Below are 15,731 nucleotides of genomic sequence, written 5' to 3' on the forward strand. Positions count from 1 at the left end.
ATTAATACAAAATCTCTAAGAGCAACATAAATAAAAAGAGTTTACTAATTGAGGAGAGAAAACTGTAATTTTGTGACGTAAAATTGCGCTATTAAAAAACAACTAATAAAAAAGTGTATATTGCAACCACAAACGAAATTAAACAGAAAAAATTAAAACAAAACAACAACAGCGAAAAAGAGCAAAGACCTTTACTCACCTTTTTGTGATGAAAGTAAAAGCGTCTGCTACTTCGCATGCACTTACATTTCTTATTTCCATTCAAGAACCACACAATGTCTTCGATTTGTTTTTTTTTTCATGTTGCATTTGAACGATTTTTCATCAAATGCTTTAATTCGCTTTCTTTATTATGATTTTTTTCATTGGCCCTCTTTTTTTTAATTTCCTCTACAAAAAAAGTTGCGGTCTACCGTTTTTATAAGTTGGACTTTTCTCTGCTGCTTTGGGCTGTGAAATCGGTTTCATAAAAATTGATTGCTTTGCCTTTGCGCGCTCAGACAAACAATCATGCAATCTTACAGATACAAACACGCATGAACTATGTAGTCGTACCTTGTTATTAAAAAAGGCAGACCTTGCAGACATCTGTTTGTAATTATTTCCACTTTATCGTTTATGATTGTTGAAGAAAAGAAAGCAATAATAATATTACCATCATAATCAAGCAATTTGTTGTAGTAAAATAAAAAAAATAAATAATAGCTATTAGGTGATGAAATGAAAACAAAATTTAAATTTACCGACACGGTCAACGACCGGTTTTTTTATGTTTAAAAATGAAAATGAAAAACAAAAAAAAAAACGCTTATCTATTTATGGCTTAAGACTTCTGACACATTTTTTCTTTTTCAAATATCCTTGGTATGGAAATAGAGTAAAATTTTGCTACAAACTAAGATACAACTTAGAAATCCAAAATGAAAATATTTCATTTTCATTTATTTTATTTATTTACTTTGTAAGTACAGTAAAACATGAAGTCGTTAAGCGTACCAATAACAAAAATTTCTTTTACACGATTAAACTTAAGCTAAGACTAATATAAGTAAGTAAAGGAACTACATGCTATACATGCTAAAGGATAGAACACAGACAAAAACTTAAAAGGACAGTGGACAGTTATTTTTGTAGTAGATTTTCAACTGCTGTTTTGAAGCATTGAATCGAATTTAGACATTTACTTGGTAGTACTTCCATATTCTGAAAGCACTAAGAGGAAATAATCTGCAGGCTGTTAATGTTTGGTATTTAGGGACAACATTATTACAATTCAAGACGATTGAACAAATTTTAATTTACGGTATAGTTGATATGGTTGCGGTTTCTGAGTAATTTGAATACGAATAAAATATTGTTTAAGTAATTTTCGTTGGCAAGTCTGAAAATAATATCAACGCATTAATGATATAAGGTAAAATTTTCTTTAGGAATATATAAATCTTGCAGCATTATTTAAAACTCCTCTCACTGTTTTCTTTGAATAAATTATATTTTAGACATACAATGGTTCATGTGATCTATGCAATTCAACGAGAATTAGTTTCAAAGCTCAGATTAGCCACAACGGTTCGAAACTTCAATTCGGTCACTCCAATAAAATTGGCGATAGACAGCATAGACCAAAAGGAATCAGGAGATATATGTATAACCTACATTTTGGCGGCATTTAAGCAGATGAGATTTGTTTTATCACACATATCGCTAGCTTAGAGTGAAAAGTTGCTAAGTCCACTTTTTATGAAAACTCATATTTTGATATAGGAGGCTAAAGAAATTGAATACGCATCGTTTCGAAAATTATAAAGGTATTTGTTTTATTTTTTCCTCTTCATAAGCAATAAAAGGAAAATTTGCTAAGTCCAAAAGAAGCACCACAAATCCGATAAGGCCAAAATAATACGACGTCTTTTAATAAATATCGAATCCTTCTGATTCTTATGGAGTTTTGCTTTGCTTTAAACGCGCAAAATGTTTGATTCAAAGTCTTGCGAAATAGTTAAAGAAAATGGCTATAGGAAGATTTTTTCCTCTCCTGTAAAATTTTTAAAATGGGACTTAGCAACTTTTCTTTCTAAGCTAGCGATATGTATTATCCTTGGGTCTTCATTTAACCGAAGCACAAGGTCTTCCCCAAGTTCAGTTGGTCGCGAGTAGTAGATTTGAGTATCATTGGCTTATAGTTAGTAGAATACATATAAGCATTTTAAGAGCAGTGAAAAATGACAGGGAAAAAAATTTTATGCATTAAGAAATTGTGTCTGCACATTGAACTTGTTAGTACCTGTTTGATAAATACGTTTCTATAAAATTAGACGAAGTGCCTTGACGGAAAACCAGATTGGAACTACAACAAGCAATGGTTATTCAGTTGTTTAATTCAAAATTAGTTTTATAAGTTTTAAAAAATAGGGAACAAAAGTGTCTTGATACCGGGGGGAAGGGGGGCTAACTTCACCAAAAAGAAGCGGACTTGAAATTGAGCCTGTCAGTAATTTAACCATAAAAATTGTACCAAAAATTTCCCTGCGACTGACAACTGCAAGAAGATTACTAAGTTCTAATCGGCTCGTATAAGGTGGAAGGTTATATTGAGAATTCCAATGGAAATTTCTTAAAGCAAAAAGTATGAATTGTTTTTGAATTGATTCTATTTTCTCAGAGTAAATTGGATACCTTGGATATGGCGCCACAGTCAGAAGTTTATCCAAAAACAGTTATGAAATCAATTTTTATATTAAAATCCAAAATAGTCCATGTGCAGAGTATTGAGTAGAGTAGTTGCTGCTTGAATAGAGGAAACGCTCAAATCGAAAATTTTCTAGTCTAAAAATAGTCTCCGTGAAGAGCCTTGAATAAAGTTTTTCTTCCTTGAACAGAGAAAAATTATACAAACCACTTAAATTCTAAATGTCCAAATCCCAAAATATCAACGTAAAGAACATTGAAAAGAGTTCATGATTTACTTAAGTCTGAAATGGAATGGATAAAGACTGCAAATCGAAGTATGAAATGGTATGACTGAAGAGCTTTCATAATCTTTATGAGGACAAGTACTACTTCGAAAGGATAAGGCGCATTCACTCTAAACATGAATATTTTATTATTTACTCAACAAAAAAATATTTATTAATCGATCTGAATGGAGAAAATTTATAGAAATCTAAAATTTTACATTTGTAAAGGATTTGCACTAATCACGAAGTGGAAGAGAAAACAGTATACATAGTATGTACCTAAAAGTGGAGGCTTAGAAAACTCTTTTGGAATATAGACACTCTGGAATAGGATAACATTCTACGACTAGTAGTGACATATCAAATCTTTATAAACCCAATTTCACAGCTAGGATTTTGTTTTATCCGGCTACAGCTACATATAAACTGGTATTTATGTAATTGTGGTCGACTCTTTTCAAAATAGCAGCAAATAACTTTCCTACTACATACAGACATACTTTTCCGAACTCAGCCGAAATGCTTAGAATGCAATTACACCAATCATGTATAATGAGCAGAAGGTTAGAAGTTAGCATTAGCATCAGCGTAACCTTGCGTGCATGTGCAACATATTTGCTTGCATTGTTAACAATAGGGATATCAAAATACCATAACGCGCACTAAGTGAGCTTGCATTAACTAACTGCTTAAGTGAGTATGTAAGTACATGTGTAAAAACTGTCAACAACATTTTTTTTTTTTTTTTGACGACAACAAAAAATGTTTGTTTAACTAAATATTTGTATAGATGATTTAATTACCAAATTTGATACCGTTAACCTTCAATGTCAATGTTCCTCTAGGGCAAGTGCCAGTTGTCCAATTACAATTACATACCTGCAAAGAAACAAAATAAACAGCGAAAACAAATTTATATTAGTAGGTGAGCGCCAGCGAAACATTATAAACATTTGTTTTTTAAGCTTGTTGCAAGAATAAAAAAAAATGTAATTGATACATTTGGTGGCTACTGCAGTTGCTAGAGCTTGCGCATATACGAGTATGTGCGTTTGACTGTGGGCTTTTCTTGCAAACCAGTTGCTGCTAGAGAGCTGACAACTAAACTAAGTAACTTGCCCACTTGCTGGGTGTAACGTTGCAAGCAAATCAGCAATCTCATACACACACGTAAATACATAAAACACAAACACAAGTACTTCTGGCTCAATTTGTGTGTATGCATGTATAATGACACTCACATACCTGTACCTATTTTTGTTTTTGTATAACTTTTTAATTTACTTAATTTTCCATTTTGCTGCTGCAAAAACAGTTAACCACGCTGACCACTGCGCAACCGAGCTGATCAGCTAATGCCAACAGCTTGCAGCTAACAGTCAACAATAACAATAAAAACAACAACAACACCAATAAAAAAACATCTAAGCAGTTAAGTGGCTGACTGCGCCTTAGACTTGCGCTTGGCGGATTTGTTGCAAGATAATTACTGGCCTCTTGCCGTGTTGCGGTTAATCGTTGTTATTCTTTGCTAAAGCATAGTTGTTGCTTTTATTGCAAGTAGCTACCGAGCTAACCATCCACCTTTATAAATTAGCACATTTTTGTAGTTGCTAACAGGGTATTACAAATGAAAACTTGATACATTTGCAAATAAAGAATTTATTTATTTATTTTACTTTTTTTTGTTTTGTTGCAGGCCGGTAGTGGTTATAGTTGTTGTTGGTTTTCTGTTGTTCTCATTGTTGTATACTAAGTCCTAGCACTTTCGTAAAGATAATTAAGATTTGCTGTTTGGTGTCAGCGCATTTTTTTTTGTACTTATTACAACATATGTATGTATGTATGTACAAACGTACATACTTAGAGCTAGAGCTGGAGCGGGCAGCATCTATATAAGTAAGTATTTCACAAATCTGCAAATACATACAAATAAAGGTGTGTGAATATGTGTCCGATCTAATTAAGTGTTTACCGTACTGAACTAGTTAGACGACTTTGAGTGGGTTCGTACTCTGCCATTATTTGTATTGACGTCATTTGGATTTTTTATGTGTACCCTGTGTACATAGTATGTTATGTATGTAAAAATGCTAGGGCGATGGACTCTGTTTTATTCAAACCGGCTTAAACCGGGTTTTCTTTAAATATTTAAATATTTGATTTTTCCAAAACCGAATAAACCAGATTATTATAATCGAATAAACCGTGGTTTCGCCTAGTTTATTTATATGCCAGACATTAAAAATTCTAAATATTTATTTTATTTAAAATTAAATATCATACATAGGAAATTTGTATAAATTTTTTTTTTAATCTGAATACCGGAATGTTTTCCACTGCAGAAAATTACTTAAGCAAAAAAGGAAAGCCGAACGAAAATCGTTCACTGTGTGTTTTTTTGGTTGTAGCTGCTTATTGTCTTCATTCTCATCTAGCGGCAGGCTCATGCAAAAGCTAGATCCAAAGGAGTTTGGACCGTAAAAAGAAGAGGATGGTAAGTGTCGTCGGGCATTCTTATTCAAATTGGACACTCAACAATTTAAATTGCTACAATATTCCGAATGCAGTTGTGTCAACATAAATATTCTGTACCTCTTCGTCTGCGATAAGTGGCGTTGATCGCCGATGTTGAAATTCAAGGGGTGACTGTTGACGAAGATGTTGATTGAGATATATTTGTACAGTCGCACAGTCGGGTCGTATGGAAAAAGCTAGGTGGACAAAATCCACTAACGTATTTTCCATCAAAGCGTAACTTATTAACATAAAGGATATCCACAAAGCTCTGACTGAAATTTTTGTAAGTTCTACTTTCAACTGTGGGGTTTGGCAGGGTTCAGAAATCAATATAAATTTTTACTTAAACTCACCGTGGAAATGTAGGACTTTGTGTAAAGTTTAAGTAATGGATCTTATATCTGGTGGTATTTATTAGATCTTCTCATACTACAACAAAAAAGTAGAAAAATTATAAATTATTTCTAAAATTCAATAAATTTCCATTTTCAACTTTTAATCCGATTTTTTAGAATTTGTTTGAGTATGCCGGTTTGTAGCCAAATAAATTATAAATATTATAATAAACTGCAAGTTTGAAGTAGCTAAGACTTACCGTAGATTTTTGGAAATTTTTTCACGAAATTTCTTCCTTACAAAAGAAAATTTTCGAAAATACTTGTGCGGAAAAAATGCAAAACACCTTAAACAAAAAAAAATAAAAATCTCAAACATCAACCCGATTTTTTCCTAAATTCAAACTATCCTACTAGAATTTAATAAGCTAAATAACTGCATCCTAAAGAAAATTCCACATAATCCGATTAAAAATTTTAAAATTTGCATACAAATTTATTGAATACTCGCGAGATTTTCACAAAGCTTAGAGATTATATTTTTCTGTTTTTTGCTGTAGAATGAACCATATTAAAAAAAAAATTCTAAAAATATAAGAATAAAAATTGTTGGCTAAAGGTCGGTAATTGTGTTGGAAATGCTCATCGCAATAACTTTCTTAAATATACAAATAACTAAAAAAGATACTTAAGTGAATGCGGAAAGATGTGCAATCCTAAATTTTATATCCTGCTATTTCTGAGTCCTTGGAAAATCCTTGGAACTGATATAACATCCCTCACTCAGCTTCGCCGAGGGGGCATATATAAGTCTCTTAAACGCATATATGCTTTCTTTCGCTTATGTTAGCAACTTGCATAAAACTTTGTAGGAAAATGTTTGTTGAAATTGGTCGTCATATTTTTCACAAATAATATTCTATGTCTGCGGGGCTTTTATTAAATTAAAAGCCAGATTTGTAGCCATAAATCAAGGGTTACCTAGTAGTTATATGATTTACATTAAAAAAAAATGAACTAAAGTACTTTTTGTTTCTTAAAAATACATTTTGTGTGCCGTAGGCGTAAAAAAAGTATGCCATACTGTTCGCATCAATAGGCTTTGAAATCCTCTCTTTTTTAAATTATGACATTATTAAAATGAATTCGAGCTTATTGAACGTGTTTTTTTTCCGAAATATACACTATATTTCTTCCATTTGCGCGAGCTCGAAGCATCGGTACTCCTTTGCATAAATAAATTTTTGCCATGGTGATGGAAAATATAGCGTTACGAATTTCAGGACCGACACAGTTTGCTAAATTCGCGATAATTCGCACACAATAACTAGTCTTAAAAAACGGATAGTGTATCGGAAATCAGTATCTTAAATATACCAAAACGATCCGTAAATAATTCTGACCCGCTAGCCTTTTCCTCAAGGCACACTGTAAGTCGGTTTGGTTGGTGTATTCTCATTTCCAAGACAGTCGGTTCTATATGCTCGAGCTTTTCCCGACAAAGGAAGGTTAAGTTCGGTGACACCACTTAAGTGTGAATTGATCACTCCTCTTTTCTGATTTACTTGGAATCCAAAATACTTCGAATTCATTTAACAGTCACATTGCACTTTTGGTCATGATTTTTGACTAAAAGTAAATCTTACTCTATAAAAAGTATGTAAAATAAAACCGGTTTATCTGATTTTTTCTTAATTTGAAAATGGATAACCCTTTTTTTGGAAATGATCATTTCGATCGAATAACTCGGAAACTAGAGCTCTTGTTTGTCTATTAGTCAACTAATCGATTAGTCGAATAGCAGTAGTTGTCTCAAAAAATAGTCCACCTCACTTAATCGACTAATCATTTTCGATTTTTCGACTAGTTACTTTTTTCAGTAAATATTGTATTTGTTTATTTTATTTTATTTTATTTTTATTTATTTTTATTTTTGAATACTTATGCATACTGGTTGACAAAACCCAACCGCGGTAACAGCAATAAATTTATTGTGAAATGCTATTACTATTCGAATAATTTCGGTTAGTCTATTGTCGGACTACTCGATAGTGAGCGGTTAATCGAATGTGAACGGTTAGGCGAATTGGAGCGATTAATCAAATAACTTTTATTCGGTTACTAACCGACAAAAAAGTTACTTATCGACTGTTCGACTAACCGAATAGTCAACTTTTAAAAAGAGCTCTATCGGAAGCCGGATTTATATAAAAAAAGCCGAATAATCGAACACCCTAATAAATGCATTTACATAAATGTATGTCGCTCCTTATTGGTGCAGCATTCCTTTCTGACGGAAATCTGCGAATTGAGAAATAAGTGCGGAAAGTTGTATTGACATTTTTGACACTTTGCCGGTAATTGAATGCCAATGTTGTTGCTTGAGAGGTATTAGTATAAAGTCAATAAATTATTTCAAGGTTGGATTTAGATAAAAATCCAGTCTTTTATTGAAAAGGGTCTAATTTCAGGAAGCTGTTTGCTTGTTATCTTTTTGGATTGGCAAACACACCCAATTGATTAAAAAGCATGTTTGCCATTTTGCTGCGGCTGCTGATTCATTCAAAAATACGTGAACACTCACATGCACACATTTGTTTGTTTATTTTTTTTTTGTTAATTATAGACTCTCAAGCAACAAGGTTGATTGTGTTTAATTGAAACTCAATGAAAAACTATGAGAAAGACATGATTATGACTATTCCTTATTTTGAAACTTCTGTATATACCAAAATGAGGGCCTAGAATGGCAAAGTGCTTTGCTTTCTGATTGAAATTACTGAATTCATTGAGGTACAAAAATATAAAATATACTAAAATATGTGTAAGGGCAAAATGAAAAAATTTACAAACCACATAAGCCGTGCTTATGCGGATGTTTTAGCCTACAAGACCAACGAAAATCTTGAAACTCTCATTAACCTCCTTTCGATAGACCTTTCTGGCAAACACCGAACTAGCTGTAATGAATCCAGACAACATTTTTACCTAATCATGTATCTAATATTTGCTTTTGTTTCGTAATAAGTTTTCGAAAAGAACCGCCATGGCACTGGAATGGAAAAGTGTTAAATCTCTAAAGTGAAAGAATACCTTTTTGGAGATAGTTATCCTTGATTTTCTCTCATTACATCATTAATTGGTATTATTAACGGACACTGTCAGATGAGACTATACGACAAGCGACTTATGACGTATTGAGCTCCTTCTCTACCGCTGTCCTGCCTATCTTGAACAAGACAATGTAACGCCATGCCCGCTTCTCTAGCGGACTAAGAATCCTCGAGTATTTACGGACAGCATGAGGTAAAACTAATTAGGGTTGCTATTTAAATATTGAAATAGTACATAAGCAAGTAAAGTTTTTTTTTTATGATGGTACTTAGGACGGGCTATTTGAGTTGTGTTGTGTGTAGATAAATGGAACTAAAACATGAAAACTTATTTGGCAATTTGCGTAATAACAGCAGAAATCCATCCGCCTGTTTAGATCCGTTAAATTATGTCTGGTTCGGACCTCAACTACCGTGTTGATTCACAAACGGTACATGATCATTGTTTTTACAGTCCACACTTACATACATATTTTATTATACTAAATGTAGGCTTGAAGTCTCGCCCACTCTCTCATTGAAAATCTATTTACGTCTATACTACTTGCACAAGGATAGCAGAAGTCCAGCCCTTGCGGCGCGATCCCCATGGATATATCTGTGACTTTGGACTCGGGACTTGCGAAGTTAGCTCATTTAAGGTAATGCTGTAATCTCTGGATACCCTGTATTCCGGTGTTATATTTCTGCCAGGATTTCAAAACAGCTTGGCTATTAGAGTAAGTATAGCGTTGTAAACTGCACAGCTTCAGCAGAGTGTTTTTAGCCAAAGTGTGGCTTCGGTAATGGCTGTTTGTTAAATGTTAAAGATTATTGCAATGTTTACCGTAGAATTTACCGTTAAACGTCCGTGAAAATTGTCATGAAAATTTTATTAGGGTGATATTTTAACCAGATTATTTAGAGTATATCTATACTTCAAATCTAAACTTTAGGAAGATAGCTACTGCATGCAAGTAAATAGAGAACAGAGAGTTGATTGCTACTAGTGCAGCTTAAAAAATGCTAAAAAAAATCGGCAATTGAAAGCTTAGGTGTATCATTATACAAGTTTCTTTCTCACTATCTCTCCAACGGGTGATGCTTCTGTGGCAATAGATACTGTATAGCGGAAGCACCTAAATTTTGCAGAAAGATCTTCTATAATTCTGGAATTTCCGAAACTAGTTGATCGTTGCAATCTACTCTTTTCTTCTCTTTTCAAATTTTCATGTATGCATAGGTACATATACACATATGCAAGTAGTAAAAACGTTTTAAATGTCTCCCCAAGTTCGTTACTTAAGTCTTTTGTTTGGCAGAACGAATAGTTTGAAAGAAAGTCGTTTACTACCGTCTAAAGTTCAAATATAAGTGAACTCTTCACTGCAATACTCTGAATTTAACTTCGCATACACGGAAAAATTTAAGTAACTAACTACAAAAGCACTAATATTTATATATGTACATACATGCCTGCAGATAAACGAAAAAAAACAGAAAAATGTTTACTACAGCATGTTAAATAAAATGTAAATTATTTACAATTAACGCGATTAACATGCCGGTCGTATGCACTTGGCTTACGAAATTTATATATCGCGCACGATCTTGAAAAGTGACACAACTTTAAATTTAACATTTATGAAATTATGCGCTAAAAATTTACACAGAGCTTTTATTTAACTTTCAGCAAATTCTGGAGCGAATTTTTGTTATAATTAGTTAAAAAAAATTAAGGTAGAGTCTCCCTTATCCATATGATTATCATGTGCTAAGAAATAGTTTTTCGCATTTTCTGCCCAACGTGTTATTTTGAGTTGTGCCCCTTTTGAAGACGTTGTGCGATATGTATCACATATAGAGTATGTTTTATGTGCTGTCGTGTATGCATACATACATATGTATGTAAAAACTAAAATGTCAGATAATAAGGAAAAGTGCATTTGCTCGAAGTTCGTTAAGAACAACTACCATCTATGTTTTCTTTTCTTGCATTTTGTTTGGTTGTTTTTGTATCTCCTCAAAGAAGGTGGTAGTACAGCAACCAAAAGAGTGTACATGTTGTTGGTATTATTAATGTTGGTGCTGGTGGTGTCGTTGCTTGTTAAGCAAATATCACGCGCCGCATAGTCGCGATGTCGTTGACCCTTTTTGCAAACTCACTTCCATTGCAGCAGGCTGAATAGCAGCGACTCTAGCAGCTGTTCTTCTATTCTGCTCTTTGCTATTTTTGCCACTATTCGAATCATTACTTTCTGTTAGCTGCTTGTTGTGCAAAGCAAGCCACTGTCAGGCGCGCTGGCTGCCTGACTGTTTTCTAATGCAGCAAACATGGCAACATTGCTAAGCTGAGCTGGTGCACTCGTGTCGCTACACCCACAACATTGCCTTACTTGTAGTTACTCTAAGCCAAGAGTGCAAGAATAAATTATTAAGAAACGGCGACGGCGCATGATGCATGCCAAGAAGAGGGCGGCAGTGGGGGAAAGCAGAGCGTCGGTCTAGCAGCTGCTGCTGGTGGTGGTGATAGTGATGGTGGTTGTGGTGTGTGTGCTGGCAATGGCCCCAACTGCAAATCGCCTTTCGCTCTTCTTACGAATACTACTTTATTATTTTGTATCTATTTAGTAGTTAGTGTTGTTTGCGTTGTAGGTTCTTTGCGTTTTATTACGATCGTAACGCGACATGCATAAATAACTTTCGTTAGAAGTTGGTATGTAAATAACCACCATGCATACACACACTTAGTTACGCATGCACATCTACATGCATGCTTACGTATATGTATACATTCACAGTTGAATATGTGTGTGTCTTCCTGTATAACCACTGCATGCGTTAAGGCATTTTAAAGAAAAAGCTTTGTGGAAATTTTGTTATGTCATTGCGTTGGCTACTCACAAAAAAAAAAATTGCAAGTAATTTGCGAGACATAAATGCAAAACAGGGAAGAAATAAGTACGCGTTTATGCTGCTAATGTAGTGTATTTTTATATATATATGTATGTTCATATGTATGTATGCATACAATGACTATCTTCATAAAACAGGCCGTGTGTGATAAAATCAGCTGAAGTACAAAGCGAAAAAAGCGATATACACAAATATACGCACATTCATATACATAAAGGTTATGACTTTTTTTAACCGCTTTTAGTTTTTAACAAACAAGAATAAGGACACCTTAGGCCATGCCGATGGCTTCCTGTGAGGGACGGTAATCCTTATGAGTAAAATAATTTAAATCAGCACTTAATCATAATAATAAATATTATTGAGTATTATTTTTTTGGTGAACGAAAATAATTATAATTTTCAACTTAAAAATAATGGTTATTTATAAAATTGAAGAGGTCATACAAACGCAACCTACTAAAATTTTGACCTAAAAAGTTTGGTACTTATTCCTTTCATTAGGGTGTCGCTAGCTCTGAAAAGGATACACCGGAAATCACGTTGGTATGGCCTTTGAGTTGTTTGAATGATCATTATTGTGAAAAAATAAAACTCAATAATAATTATTATCTTAGAGCGAAAAATAAAAATCATAAAATAATCATTATTTGTGATCGAAAAAATAAAAATCAAGTGAAAATAATTTTCCTTGAGCGAAAAAATAAAACTCAAATATTAATTATTATTTTTAATCTTCATCGATAAAACTCGAAAAATAAAAATCACGCAAATACATTAGTATAATTAAAAATTTTTTACGACGATTACAACTTGCTGAAGTTTTTGGTTACAATTTAGAACATAATGATTATTTTCCGTCCCTGATTTCTATATTTCAGGAATATAAAAAGTTTATTTTAACGTAAATATTATCAACATTTATCAATAATTTTATTTGGGCTTGGGACTAAAGTGAAAATTATATTGAGAAAACAATAATAATTTACCTTGATAGTAGCTATAGCTGCTATTTTGTAGGTCAAAACATCTTCGCATCATACTTATTATTTCCAATTCATGGGGACCTTGTGACACTTAAAGGTCTATTCTGCGCTGGTAATACAAGATTTGTAACCGGTAAATTAAGTTCCTGTCAACTTTTAAACCCTTTTCGACCTCTGTGTACTCCTGTACTCTCATAAGCTGGTAACAAAGTGTTGAGCCGTGAAATATGCACTGCCAGATTTTCCACAATTCTTCATAGCTGAATTGCTGAATATTTTAACTGCATTACCAACGTAACTAGAATCGTGGTGACAAGAACTGGTAACATTTTTTGGTAATAAAATTTGCCGGTTACAAAATATTTGGTAACATGCAGAATAGACCTGTTGGTCGGACAAAGTCCGTGGTAATAACCACTAAACGAAGTTCACCCTATGTAAACTGCTTAAACTTGTTGTGATTGTTATTTTACTAAATTTATTTATAATAACACCGTGCGACAGTAAATTTTAGACTGCGTACTTAGTTTTTCTCTCTGACGTCAGGTTTTTTTGAAAGGACGTTGCAATTTAAAAAAATAGACTTATTTAAAAAAATAATTTAAAAATTTCGGTGCAATGTAGCATAACAATATGGTATCATATGAAAGAAAAAATTTTATGGAATTATAAGAGAATAAATTTTTTGTACATAAGGACGAATGAATATGGAAAACGTCCTTTTCAAATTTTGTGCTTAAATAGCAAACTTTATTAACTTAAAAATATTAAATTTATAAAAAGCGCATTTTCAATATCTATTCATCCTTTTAAACCAAAAAATTTATTTTTTTTTAAATTCAACACAATTTTCTCTCTCATTTGGTACCCATACTGTTATTCTACATTGCACTGATTTTTTAAAATAATTTTTTCAATTAATCATATCTTTATCTTATGAGTCAAATTCGCCCCATGTAACCTGTTTTTCTATTTTTGTTCTGAATTTAGCAAATATGTTTTTTTAACAATTTACTTACTATGGGGATGTTGTCAGTTGCGCAAATTTTCTAACGCTATACAAAATAATTTTAACGATTTTTTGACATTCGTATGTGAACTAAGAAGAAGTCTAGTTGTGCGCGTGATCTTTTCTATATTTAAACAAAACTATCAAACTAAAACTGTGATTTTATCTGAATATTTTTAGTATGGTTTATTTTTCGGAATCTAAAAAATGTATAATAAAACATTTGGCTATTTTCACAAGCAATTCTTCTGCCTGCTAACAGTTACCCGTATCCACTTACCTATTTGGTTTCAACAGTTTTTACGAACATTTAGCGGAGGAAGTATTCATCTCCCAAAAAAAGAATAAAGCAAAAAAAGGTTATATATATGTAAAAAAATATAATCATATTTTACAACCCCGCCCACAAGGGAAAAGCATGGACGTTTTTCATGCAACAGAAATAACGAAACATTTTTTTTTTATTGACAGCTGTAAGCAGCGATTTTAAAGCAAACTGCAAGTAATTTTTCCCAAAATCAAATATATAGCAAAAATACAATACAATCAAGAGAGAGCGATGAAAAGAGCCATTATCCCTTATCCTCTACTACAAGGGTACTAATAAAAATAAAGTTTTGGTATCCTCGTTCAATATTGAAATGAATAAAACTCTACAAGCAGGTCCATAAATATGTGCTATTTTTTCTAAATAAGGAAAAAATCAATTAGAGTATCCGATGCACGTCGAGAAATACTATGATTATCATAATCTTAAATACTCATTCAAATTGTATTAAAACTTATGCTTCGGCTCTGTAAGCATATTCGTGGGTCGCCATTATTGTATCTTTCAAAAAATCTTGCTTTTTGAGGCATTCACAGCCATTAAGCTAAAAATAAACTATGCCTAAATATTTAGAGAAACTTCAAATTTTGCTAGGGACAGTTATCAGTTTTGCTTCCTTATTATTTACTCAATTTTACGGAGTAGCTGTTAAAAAGTTTATTGTCGTATTCGAAATTTATGATTCGTGATTTTATCTTTTGTTGTTTCTTCCATTTAAACTACGCTTTCGGAAATTATATAAAAATACTAAATGCATGCATACATACATACATACATATGTGTATACATATATACACGTGTGCACAATCTGCATACCTTTTTGCCTCTAGATTTACGTTAATACGCCTTTCCTGGAATTTCGTTAATTGCTCGGATAGATAAAAAGGATTGGGAAATTTAAGATTTCGATTAAGTCCCAACATTAATTTCAAAAGAATTATAGTTACATTTTTTTCTGTTTTGTTTTTCAGTGCATGAATGTTCGTAGTAAAAATTTTAAGAGAACTTAATGATGTTGATGTGAGGTTGGACTATATATGCAGGTAGGTAGATACAAATGGCATAGTTCAAAGAATTAAAAAAATCGTTTTAATCTACGAAGTTAAAATCACTTCAAATAGTTTTCCTGGTCTGATAGTTATTGATTGATTTTGGTAATAATTTATGACTTTTGAAAACAAGAATGTTTATACACACAAAATTAAAGAAAATGTCAACCAAAAATGCACTACCCTAACATTTTTATTAAATTTGTTTAAAATTTTAAAATCGAATTTACGTGTAGAAAATACCATGGGTTTTTAAAACATTGACAAAAAAAAAAGACAAAGGGTGTGCGATTCAAATGACGATTGTTAAAAAACGTATACTGCTTAGCGCTTTAGCCAATTCGGATCTAGAAATTCACACTAATATTGGTAGAGAAAATATATGGAAAGAGAGAAGGAATAAAGAAGATCCATTAATACGTCCATCAGCAGCGTAGGAAAATCTAATTGAATGTTGTCGTCAAATTTTCCCAAACATTTTCGCCACACTAAATTTTTTTTTGCAATGATGCCTGTTACTACATGTACAGAAAATCGTT

The 15,731-nt window shown here is 32.5% G+C and overlaps 1 protein-coding gene across 1 annotated transcript in view; it reads right to left on the reverse strand.

The window, feature by feature from the left end:
- Window positions 1–3,790, reverse strand: part of LOC118742861 — a 126,232-nt gene extending 122,442 nt beyond the window's left edge. Inside the window, exon 1 of the mRNA XM_036475264.1 lies at window positions 3,761–3,790. The gene's annotated coding sequence lies outside the window, so the exon portion shown is untranslated. The remainder of the gene's footprint in view (window positions 1–3,760) is intronic.
- Window positions 3,791–15,731: the final 11,941 nt, after the last annotated feature.

The sequence above is a fragment of the Rhagoletis pomonella genome, unplaced genomic scaffold (assembly GCF_013731165.1).
Source record: "Rhagoletis pomonella isolate Grant_MI unplaced genomic scaffold, Rhpom_1.0 Rhpom_scaffold_00007, whole genome shotgun sequence".
Lineage (NCBI taxonomy): Eukaryota > Metazoa > Arthropoda > Insecta > Diptera > Tephritidae > Rhagoletis > Rhagoletis pomonella.